Below are 11852 nucleotides of genomic sequence, written 5' to 3'. Positions count from 1 at the left end.
ATACACTTTGGCGTATGAATCCGTTCTTCAGCAGATCCTACCACTGTACTTGTAATTCTTTTAATTCTGCTGGTGCCATTCTGTACGAAGCCTTTAACATCAGGGCAGCTCCAGGAATAAAATCTATAGCAAATTCCAATTCTCTATTAGGTGGTAGTTGAGTTAGATCATCTGAAAAGACGTTTGGGAATTCTTTAACAACCTCTACTTCCTCTAGAGGTGTGACCCTTGCATCTAAATCAATCACCGATGCTAGGTACCCCTGACACCCATTTTCCAATAACTTCACCGCTTGCAGAGCATAAATGAGGACCTTCTTAGCCCGCTTTGTCATATCCGCTTGATATATCAATTCCTTCCCTTCATTATCAATCACCTTGATCTGCTTTTCAACATACATCACGTTTGCTCGATGTACTGATAACCAATCCATGCCTAGTATAACATCAAAGTTTTGCATGTTGAACTTGATGAGTTGGGCATCTAACTACTTTCCACTGATCTCAACGGTGCATGCCCATATACTTCCTTCAACTATGAAATTCTTCCTGTAGGTGTACTAACTATCATCTTATGCTCTTGTATCTTGGGTGTCATGTCAAGTTTCTCAACAAATCTCTTTGATGCAAATGAATTCGAAGCCCCTGAATCAAACAAGACATATGCTGGTATACCTGATATAGGTAGGACACCTAATACAGCAATGCACATAAGTAAAGCATGTAATCAATATTTACCAGAAGACAGTCTCAAATTAAATTGTACTTACTACCACTTCTGTGCTAGCTTCAGCTACCACAGCTGACAAAGCATACATCCTTCCTTGTGGTTGACTCTTTTGAGTCATAATAGGTCTGTATCTAGAAGGTTGGTTGGTTGGTAGGGCTGGTCAGGCTCGGCAATCTTTAGCAAAATGCTCATTTGCATGACAATTAAAACAACAGTTCTACAAAGCTTGAACCGGAGCAGGAGCTCTCAGAGCCTGACCTGTAGAAAGTGGAGGGCGAGGTGACCTAGTAGTTGTGGGTACTGTACTAGTATTCGGGCGAGAAGATGGCCTGTAGGGCTGCCTATATGAAGGACCAAATCCGTATGATCCACGAAAATTCTTACTCGGGCCACCCGAATCTGCATAAGAGTTTCCTCTTTTCCATACTTCAGGTGTAAGGGATGATTTAATTTTCATCTTATCTTCTATGGTTTTGGCCTTCTGTACAATCAAGACATAATCGGTGAGATCTAATGCCTCAAGTATCGTGTTAATGGATACCTTTAATCCTTTCAAAAATTTCTTGCCCTTTTCTTCAGCTGATTTCATGTGAGGGGGTGCAAAGTACAATAGGGCCTCAAACTATTGCTGATACTCAATGACAGACTTGCTTCCTTGAGTTAAGGCTGAGAACTCTGCTTCCTTGCAGTCTCTAAAACTCCAAGGGTAGTAATTTGCTAAGAAAAACTCCTTGAATTGTTCCCATGTGGGTTTTAGGTGTGTAGCAAACAATATGGCTTTTGAGGCTTGCCACCAGGAGTTGGCCTCATTCTTAAACTGTAAGCCCCGCACAAATAATCTTTTGAGCATCGGTACACTCGATCACTTCAAATATCTTCTCAATCTCTTGGATCGATCGATCCGGTTCCAAAGGGTCACTTCCCACCTTAGTGAATGTAGGTGGTAAGTTCCTTTTGAATGACTCCACCACTCTTGTGGTATGGCCCACTGGCTAAAAATATGATGCATATACCGGATGGTATGGGTAAAGAGGTGGCATCATATATGGAGGTATATCCCTGAGGTAGTATGGGTGGTGTACCTCCAACTTGATTCTGAGGGGTGATGCCAGGTGGTGTACCTCCAACCTGTGCCCCAACACCAGGTCCTCCAATTGGACCTTGTGGAATATCTACTCGAGGAGGATGACCTGGTAGTGCAGCATACCACTATTGCCTGGTGGTCATAAATGCCTACTATTGCTGGAGAATCTGCTGATGGAGATTCTGATTCAATTGTTGAATCAAGTTCTCAACATCACCAAGGGTAAGTATTGGTGGAGGATTAGGAAGTGTAGCCATGGGCAGATTCTCATGAGCCACATTCTGATCAACTGTCTCTTAAGGTTGTGGGTTAAATGTTTGCCCTATAGGTTGAGGCCTCCTATTGACTGGTGGCCTACCAACGGGACAAGTACCTCGAGGTGCACCCCGAGTGACACCCTCGGATCTAGTGCGTACCATCGTTAAGTGTACCTGATTTGCATGAAAATTTCATATGAGTTAGCATTGCAACTCATTACACAATCGATCGAATTTTAATGCGTAACCTTGTGCACTTACATCCTTAAAATAGTCGAGAAGAAATGCATATAACAATTCAAACTCCAGACTTGTATCTTATTATATGTGTCAGCCAAAATCTCCCTTATAAACTCATAGTTTTTCAAAAATGACCTTTAAACCCACCAATGCAGGCCATGTGGGACCCACGGGTAACATCGGGCAGCCACTGCCAAAACCGGTGGGCTAAGGACCGACGGGCTTGGCTAACTGAACCCTGTCAGTTTTAGCCCACCGGAGTTACCCGAGGTTGCATTTTAAAGGGGTTTTAACCCAGTTTTCCACCCATTTCCTCTCATTTCCTTTTCATTTGAACTTAGGCAATTTCTTACAATTCGACTCACCGAATCAACGCAACGATCCATTCGAGTTTCCTTCTCTCTTATTTTATCTTCAAGGTAAGTTCATAAACCCTCTATTTCTCAAAAATTTTGGGTTTTCTTTCTTTTTGAACGGAAATGTGATTGGGGCATTGGTTTTTTTCTTCAACTTTCTCCATAGAAAACGATTTACATGCTAATGTAGAGCTTAGATTATGGTTTCCAAGTAGTTTGATCCATGAAATGGAAACATTGGAGAAATTTTCCCTTTTTACGCCCTAACCATCGATTTTGGGGCTTTTTTCTATGCATTTCTCTCCTCTATGTCGATCTAACATCCACATTATGAATTTCTTTATTTCCATTGTAATATTAGGCTTCTATTGTGTTCACTAACTATTCCATTGCAATTTGCCCCAATTTGGATGGCATAATTGTTCTAAAACCCTTATATAAACTTGCCCAAAAAGATAGGGCAACTACATTAGGAAAATTTATACCTAGCCAAATCTTGGATTCCTTGTTTACATTTGAATCATAAATCTTTAAGTATATTAGAATCATCATTAGTTGTTTCCTTTGAAATGTAAACCTTCCATTTGGCTAGATTCCCAAATTTGAAATTTCCTACTTAATCGGTATACTTGTTTAAAATCCTTCAATTTCTTATTCCAAACCCAAATAGGAATATGCTATCTCTTGCAAGGATCTATTCATTGTATATATTCTTAGACTGTTCATGCATTAAGACTACATCTCATTTGGGATCATTGTATACCTCATTCACACATGCATTATCTCATTCATCTCTTTGCACCACTTGTATTTACTTAGTGATTTTCATCACCTTAATCCTTCTTATCTATATGTTTTCACTTAGCCGGTTTAGGTATCTGGGTTTGATGATTTTATATTCATCTCTTTGATTCCATTTCTACTATCTGTCTCAACTTGATATTCCTTATACTTTGACTTCTTATTTTACATCATGTGCTTATCTCTCTTCTTTGCATTTTCAGGATGCCACCAAGAAGAGGCAACGAATCCGTAAATCCATCAAGGAAGAGAAAAACTTCCAAGGCTAAGAAAAAAGAGGTGGGGCCTAGTTCTTCAGCCCCATCTCCATCTCGGAAATGGGAGGACCCATCCGACTATGATGAGATGGTCTTCCACAGTGCGAGAGCTACATCATTGTGGGGTACTTTCCACTCATTACCAGTGATGTTGGAAAAATAGGTGGTTGTGGAGCACTTTTCTCATATTCACCTGCCCTTGGTTGGGAGTCTATCCTCAACATCGACCGACCATGCTACAAGGGTTTGGTGAGGAAGTTCTACTACAACCTTGAGGCTACAGAGGAGGAGGGGGAGTTTGCCATAATCAGTATGGTGAAGGGTGTGGAGATCATCCTTACTGTGGACCGACTGGCAGAGATTTTAGGGATCTCTTTAGAGAGTATTCCCTACTATAGTCCTCCCAGGACCAGAGGCATAGGCCCACTAATGAGCCGAGACATGCAGGAGATCATCTATGAGGTGATTAGTGGTTCATGAGCGAGGCCTGCATCCGAGTTGGAATTTTCCCCTTAGGATAGTGTATTTGCTAGGTTGGTGCAGTTCAACCTAGCTCTTAGGAGTGGTCATCAGAATCAGGTAGGTTTCATGCCCACCTACCTAGTTGCTTGCCTGCTATCTGCCCTTGAGGGTAATGTACCTAGACTATGCCTCCCTTACTTCATACTGAGGTCTATGCATCACCATACCTTGCATCCCAAGGATGCCATCATACCCTATGGCAGAGCTCTTACTCCAGTCTTCAAGCATTTCGTAGTCGACCTTTCTGATGAGGAGGGAACGGTCCCAAGGGACAAGTTCTCTGCAAGGAATTTGAGGCAGATGAACTTGCATGCTTTGATGGTAGAGCTACAGGCAGCTGAGGAGCAGGAGGAGGAGGGTGTGCCCATGGATGAGGATGAGCATACCAAAGATGACGGGAGTTATTTCCCGTACCAGGAGGAGCGTTTCTATGGGGTACCTGATCGTGAGGAGATCAGAGAGGAGGAGGTTTTAGAGGAGGAGCCGTTGGATACTAGGGTAGTAGATCTAACTTTCCATGGAGCTGACGGTTCCAGATCAGCCAGAGCTAGTGGCCCAGACATTCCAAGTGCTTCTAGCACACAGCCCACGGCTCTGCCACCTACAAGAGAGGCACATATCCTACAGGATATCCTATCAAAGTTGAGGTCCTTGAGAGAGGGTCAGGCTGAGCTAAAAGGTTAGCTTGGAGAGAGTGCGGCCTGGAAGCAGGAGCTTCTCAAGAGAGTGGATGAGAACCCCAGTAGAGAGCTCCAGATGTGGAGGCAGTTTGGAGAGATAGAGTCTAGGTTTCAGCGACTCACCTGGGATATGTACCACTTTCTAGGGTGATCTCTGCGGATGTCCGTTGTGTACAGAGAAGAGTGGTGCTCCTCTATGAACGATTCACTTATTGGGACACAAGTCTCGGCATCGACTCTCTAGTTCACTTAGGAGAGCGTTTTGATGTCTCTAGCTATAACTCTGATTAGTGTTTTAGGCTGATGGCCTATCCTCTTCTGACCTTGTACCAGTCACTTCTACTTGTGTACTTAGAATTTAAATTATAACTTTGATAGAAATTATAAATTTTTTTTTGAATGGTTTGATTGTATTAAACTGCGTGGTTTGATGGTCGTTGACACAACCACCATATGTTATTAACTTATTATTCTTGTTGTCTATCAAGTTTTATGTTTAAAAATTTTTGATTTTCTTATTTTACGCCATTATACTACCAAAATTTTGTTAAAATTTCCGCTAACAAGTACATTCAATTATGACAATTTCAATTTTAGTTAACCAAAATCCATACTATCAATGTATGCATGCCATGAATGTAAATGTTACAAATTTTTACATTTAAATTAAGGTTTTTTAACTTTTCATAAGGCTTTTATCTTCACCCACCCTAGACCTATTATAGTTTCTATGGGGTCTAAGTAGTATGCTATAGGCAGGCAGGGCATCGAGCTTTGATAGCACCCTTGTCACACCCCGCTCGCACACAACCGAGCCGATGATCGAGTTAATACCAGTTAACTCACAAACCTGCCAGGATCAATAATGCAACAACTGCAATACAACACACCTCTACTAAACTAAGACAAACATGTATTTTCAACAGAAGACCTATTCATAATAATACAAGTAATTGTATCCAAAATACTTGCTACCTAAATTAAGTTATAAAAGTTATATACATTTGGGCCTGAAGGCATGATATATACAAAAAACTATAATAATTTAAGCATGAAATCATCAAAAGGGAGTACATCAAAATAATATAGAAGAATCACACAAGAGTCACTGTAGCCCTGCAACACAATCCTTGCACGTGCAATTGGCACCATACTCGAGCACATCGGGGACCCACCAATCCTCAAAGAAAAACACCACAATGGGCCTCGGCTCCTGATCTCTAGGCGGGTAACCTCTAAAATCACCTAAAAGAGTTGTGCACGTGGGATGAGCTCACTAGCCTAGTAAGTGGAAAGGAAAACCACATAAACAGTCACAACACAAATGCTCCTATATGCAATTCATTTTAACCCTATTAGCCTAACAACATTACTAGGTCATAGGTTATGTTCTACTCACATTCACAGTGCGCATATGCCCCAGGTACGAGTCGCGAATCCCATCCCCCGATACTCTCATAGGGTTATCAGAGAAGGCCCACTGTTGGGAGCAAAATTTAAATACACGTCGACCTCCAGTAAATTTAAATGACAAAAAATAAATAGGTGACTCCACCTAAAATAAAAGCAATATAATTGACCCTCGAATATACCACCAAGGTTATCGACTATCCTAGTAATCAGCGATTCATAGTTCTAATTACTGCAGGAGTTCGAAAATCATAACCCGATGCTTCCCCCCAATGATCCCCCAACACTTAAACCCCTATTGAGAAGGGTCGTAGCACAAAGGTATATCACATCCTAGCCACATGCCTCTATATGAGCATAGTACGATTACACAATGGCACCGCGTCCCATTCCACGAGTCACTATGTACTTGTTTTCAAGCCAACTACGATATTTAATCTAGCATATACATCATGTCCAAATGAAATTCTTCCATCACATACATCAGGACATAAAGATATTCATCATAAAGCAAAGCATAGCATGTTATGTAAATGCACATATACTGCGTGATATGACATATGTGATGTCTAGTCTACACACAAGTGATATGATGACATAGCTAGACTAACACATGTTAAATGATGCATAACATTTTGAAATTAAATCAGAGTCCACTCCCCACTTACTTGTATATGGACACGATGCTTGTTCCTGGTACGAAAAAGATCCGATATGTGAGTATGCATATATTGAGTGTAACCTATCATAAACATAATGGTTTATCATTTCACTATTTTGGAGTCAAAATCATCATGTTTGAACACTAAAATCAGGTTTAGAATCATAAATGAGGGTTACCCATCAAATTTGGACCAATTCTAGGAATTCTGGAAAGATGAGTGGGTTAGAGCCAAAAAAAGGCGGGCTATGTAGCCCATCAGTTACACCAGAGCCCAGAAACTGAGTTCTGGGAACTCAGGTGGGCCAGAACCTGAAGACAGGTGGGCTAAAAATAGCCCCTAGTCTTGAAACAAAATTTTTTCAACATCTTCCCCGACTTTTCTCCAGCTTAGGGAACTCGTTTGGGGTCAGTCTGGCAACTCAAATCACTCATCTAAGGTCAAATCATGTATCCTCAACCTGGATCTAAGATCAAATCAAAAGAAAAAGGAAGATTCTTACCTCTTTCTCAAGAACACCAATGAAACCCAAAATTTCACTTTTTTTGCTTAAGAACCTCCAAATACTCTAGATTTTCACCAAAACTTCTTTCAAATCCTTCAAAATCATTATACACACCTTCCATTAGACCTTAGATTTGATTATCCAAGTAGGATTAGCAAGATCCAGGTTCTTTCCCGAAAATCAAAAAGAGGGTTTTCCTAAGAATCTTTGGAATGTGTACAATATCTCTCTCAAATCGAAGATCTCGGCTAGCTGATTATTAATCCGGGCTCAAAATACCAAGACCCAGCTCCAGTGAAGCTCTATGGTCAATTTTCCTTTTTCTTTCTTCTTCTTCTTCCTCTTTTCCTTTCTTCTTCTTTCTCTCTCTTCTTTATTCTCCCACCGACCAACTATCATTAATGAGGAAAAAGACAATTAATGTCACCTCTTTTATACCTGGGCCCCCCAAAATATCTTCTATTCTCAGGTGGGCTATCTCGGGTGGGTAAATCTCAGGTGGGCTATCTCAGGTGGGTAATCTCTGGTGGCCTATCTCAGGCGGGTATATCTCAGGTGGGCTTCAATTGGAATAAACTCCCACATAATATTAGATTACGTTGGCACCCAGAAATACTAGTACGTACCTTTACTTTTTGTACATGGCCTCAAGGTGCATACAAGTACAAGGCTTGGGTGCACGTATTACACTTGGTACCCGCTCGGCCATGTCAGGCCAACCTCAGTTCAATGTCACCCTTGCTACCATATTCCATATGGTACCTGTGTTGGTTCTCTCCAATTCAGCCCCTATATGATCAAACCAAGTTAATACAGGTAATTAAACTGGGTTTAGAAAGTAGGGTATCACAGGTAGAATGTTGAAACTTAAGTCATTGGAAAGGAGCCATATCCAATAACAGCTATCATATAGCTAAGACCTGACCATCAGTTTTAATCACCCAATCTTTTATGGTGTTAAATAAAGCATCTAAAAAGCGAGTATTCATCACAACCACGCGGATTTAATGTTGCATTGGAACTCAAGTGTTTTCTTCTTCTAAAATGGTGAAAGATGCCTATTTTTTTTGTCTACTTCATTATCTAAAGAAAGGAAATGTAAGAACCGGTACCAACTATATTCTCACCCTTTTACATGGTCTTGCCTTCCCAGAACTTAGGGGGTTGAAACTTAAAACTTTAGAAGTACGCTGATGAGCACATTTATGTGTGAAATCTAGGGTAGTAAAACATGCATTTTACATATTTAGAATGGAGCTACCTTGGGTTTTACTCTCTTTTTACAAATTTTATATTTTCAAGGCCTTAAGGACTATCGGATGCTATATCTTCAATTTTACACGTAAAGAGGTCCTATTTCTTTTCATGGTTACGAAGAGGACGAAATTCTGAGCAAGATGGACGTGTTCAATTAAAAGTACACATTCATTTGGTCACCCGTACAAATGATTATTTTTTTCGGGTCAGAAAAAAAGAATAATGGATTAGAATTGAACCTAGATGCAGAACCAGCCCATTTGCAGTTGTCCCAGAGGTACAAGGAATATTTTAAATGCCAACAAGGATCAATGGACCACATCCTTAAGTGATTGAAGATTTGTTTTTTGTAACAACAACTACCTAGTGTAGTTGGTGAGCTATGGTGTGCAAAATTCCCTTGCTCACCAAGAGGTCTCAAGTTCGAATCTCATGGTTGTTTTTTTTAGAGAATTTTGCTGAAGATTTCCTGTTTTTTACTCACTTAAAGCACTAAGGGCATGGAGGGAATTTCCACATCAAATTAGAAGCAAGGAAAATCGTGGAAGCAAGAAGAGAAAAAAAAAAAGAAGGAAAAAAAAAAAGGAAAGAAAAAAAAGAGAGAAATAAAAATTATCCAAATCTTCTCTCTCCTCCACATCATCACCAAAGATTGTCCAAATCACACAAAGCAAGAAGAAAATCGTCCCTAGGAGAGAGAAAAAGAAGAAAAATAAATTAGAAAAAAAAAGGAAAGAAAATAAGCAAAAACATTATAGGAAATTTCTCCAAATTTATTCTCTCTTCTCTCTCCTCCATCTTAGCACTTTTGGACTCAAAAGATCTCACAATCAATTGTGGGTTTCTCTCTTTTAGGAAAGAGAAATTTGTTACCCTACCTCCCCATTCCCTATAAATACAACTCATGTAAGAGGAGGAGAGACAATTCATTCTTCTTCTAGTTTTTTTTTAGTTGCTCTCTCTTTCTCTTGCTCTCTCTTTAGTTTTAGTTCTTCTCTATTTTTGCTTTAATCACTTTTGTAATAGTTTTTTTTTATTTCAATTAATGCAAGCACTCTTTTATTTTTATTCAGTTCTTTTTATGTTTATGATTTATGCAATTGAGTTGTAATTTTTTAAGTTATAGTTCTAGGCTTAGATCTAGGTGACAAGATCACGAGCCGTGGAGCAATTTTTTTTTTCAAGTTCAAGCATTGATTCAAGTAAGTAGGCTCCTTCAGTAGTCTTCTCTCCCCCCTCTCATTCCCTCTTCTGACTACCCTTTCTTTCTTAATTTAGGATTTTTATTTTCAGTCGTTACATTATTGCTATCCCTTTCCCCCAAGGTTCATGGCTAGTGTATGTGTTGGCTTTGCCCCTCCTAGCCATAGAACCATCAATTTATTGTTTTTATTTTAATTGTCTCCCTTTCCCTAAAGCCAAGTAGAGTAACCCTTGTAAGAGTGACTCTCTGGTCAAGTAGGGAAGCTCATATTATGATGCATCCCTCGGGCTAAATAGAGAAACCTACTTGTGAGTCTCTCTCTAGCTTTATCCCCTTTCTTTTACTTTATTTTTATTTCAACATTTTTCCCTTTATTATTTTTTTTAATTACGTGGATTGTTTATTTTCAGTTATTTAATTATTTAATTTTAATTGCGTGGCTTGCATCTTTAAATTATTAGATGACGAATGGTTAGGACGTTATTTTAGATACATATGTTTAGGACGGTAATTAGAATTAGATCATAACCATTAATCGGTTCACTTTCGTATTATTAAAAGAAATAAAAAATAAAGTGGCTGCTCTCCCTGTGTTCGACCCGTAGCTACACTGATCCGTACGCTTGCGGTTACATTTTAAATCTCAAACAAGTTTTTGACGTCGTTGCCAGGGAGACAGTTCCATGTTATTTTTCACTTTCTTTTGGTAAATCGGAGTGCTTTGTTTGTTTTGTTTTATATTTTTCCTTTTCTTTCATTGAATTCCTGAGAAGAACAACTTGCAATAATAGTTGTATCAGTGGAGGTCGCCATGCCTCACAGTATGATAAAGACAAGTTCCGCCCTATAGCAGTACCTCAGGAATTGACCTGAGCAACCCCAGATCCCTGCCGGTAAGCTCCAAAAAAACCAAAAAAAAAAAATCAAAAAAATCAAAAAACAATTAATAAAAAAATAAAAAAAGAGTTTTGCTATCCATTCTTTTGTGCTTGTCTTACTTTAGTTGCGGATAGTTTTTTGTTACACGAGTGTTAGGTGGGTACGTAATACTAAGAATCGGTTAGAAAGAAGAGATCCAACAAGTAGTGACCCTATACGTTTGCTCTCTTTAAAACCCTTCAATATGGGAGACCAACAGCATAACCCTTTACCTAAATCTCTGAAAGATAGGTTCTACCCTGCTAGAACAGCCCAACCTTCCTGCATAGTTCTACCACAAGCCCAGGGCAATAATTTTGAACTCAAATCTCAATACATCACTATGTTGCCCCACTTCCATGGGTTGACCTCTGAGGATGCATACCTATTTCTAAGGGAATTTGAAGAGGTATGTGTTCTAATTAAGATCCAACAGCTTTCTGATGATGCTGTTAAGCTTAGGTTTATCACTTTTGCATTGAAAGACCAAGCTAAGAAGTGGTTGTATGGGTTACCCACAAATTCCATAACCTCATGGGAACAGTTCACAGTTGTCTTCCTTAAGAAGTTTTTCCCAACTCACAAGACCAATAAGCTTAGAAGTGATATCCTTCAGTTTAGGCAAAAGCCTAGTGAGTCATTTTCCAAACTTATAGAGAGATTCAAGGATCTACTCCAAGAATGCCCTCACCATGGCCTAGACCTATGGCATTTATGTCAAATAATTTATGAGGGTATTGATTACCCAACTAAACAAATGATAGAGTCTATGTGCCCTGAGGGATTCACATCCTTTACAGATGAAGGAAAGGCATGAGAATTCTTACTTGACTTAGCTGACAAAACCCGTGAGTGGGAATCAACCCAAGAGAATGAAAGAACCATAGGATGAAAAGGATATTTTGTGGATGGGATAGTAGCCAAGGAAGCCCATTTGGATAGCCTAATCAAGAGGATTGAGGCTATTGTT

The 11852-nt window shown here is 39.6% G+C and overlaps 1 non-coding gene across 1 annotated transcript; it reads right to left on the bottom strand.

The window, feature by feature from the left end:
- Nucleotides 1-11474: 11474 nt before the first annotated feature.
- Nucleotides 11475-11581, bottom strand: LOC122064138. Its single transcript, XR_006135603.1, has one exon. It is a non-coding gene; the product is annotated as a small nucleolar RNA R71 (small nucleolar RNA).
- Nucleotides 11582-11852: the final 271 nt, after the last annotated feature.

This window comes from Macadamia integrifolia, unplaced genomic scaffold, assembly GCF_013358625.1.
Source record: "Macadamia integrifolia cultivar HAES 741 unplaced genomic scaffold, SCU_Mint_v3 scaffold1542, whole genome shotgun sequence".
Classification (NCBI taxonomy): domain Eukaryota; kingdom Viridiplantae; phylum Streptophyta; class Magnoliopsida; order Proteales; family Proteaceae; genus Macadamia; species Macadamia integrifolia.
This window is presented reverse-complemented; position numbering and strand designations above follow the sequence as displayed.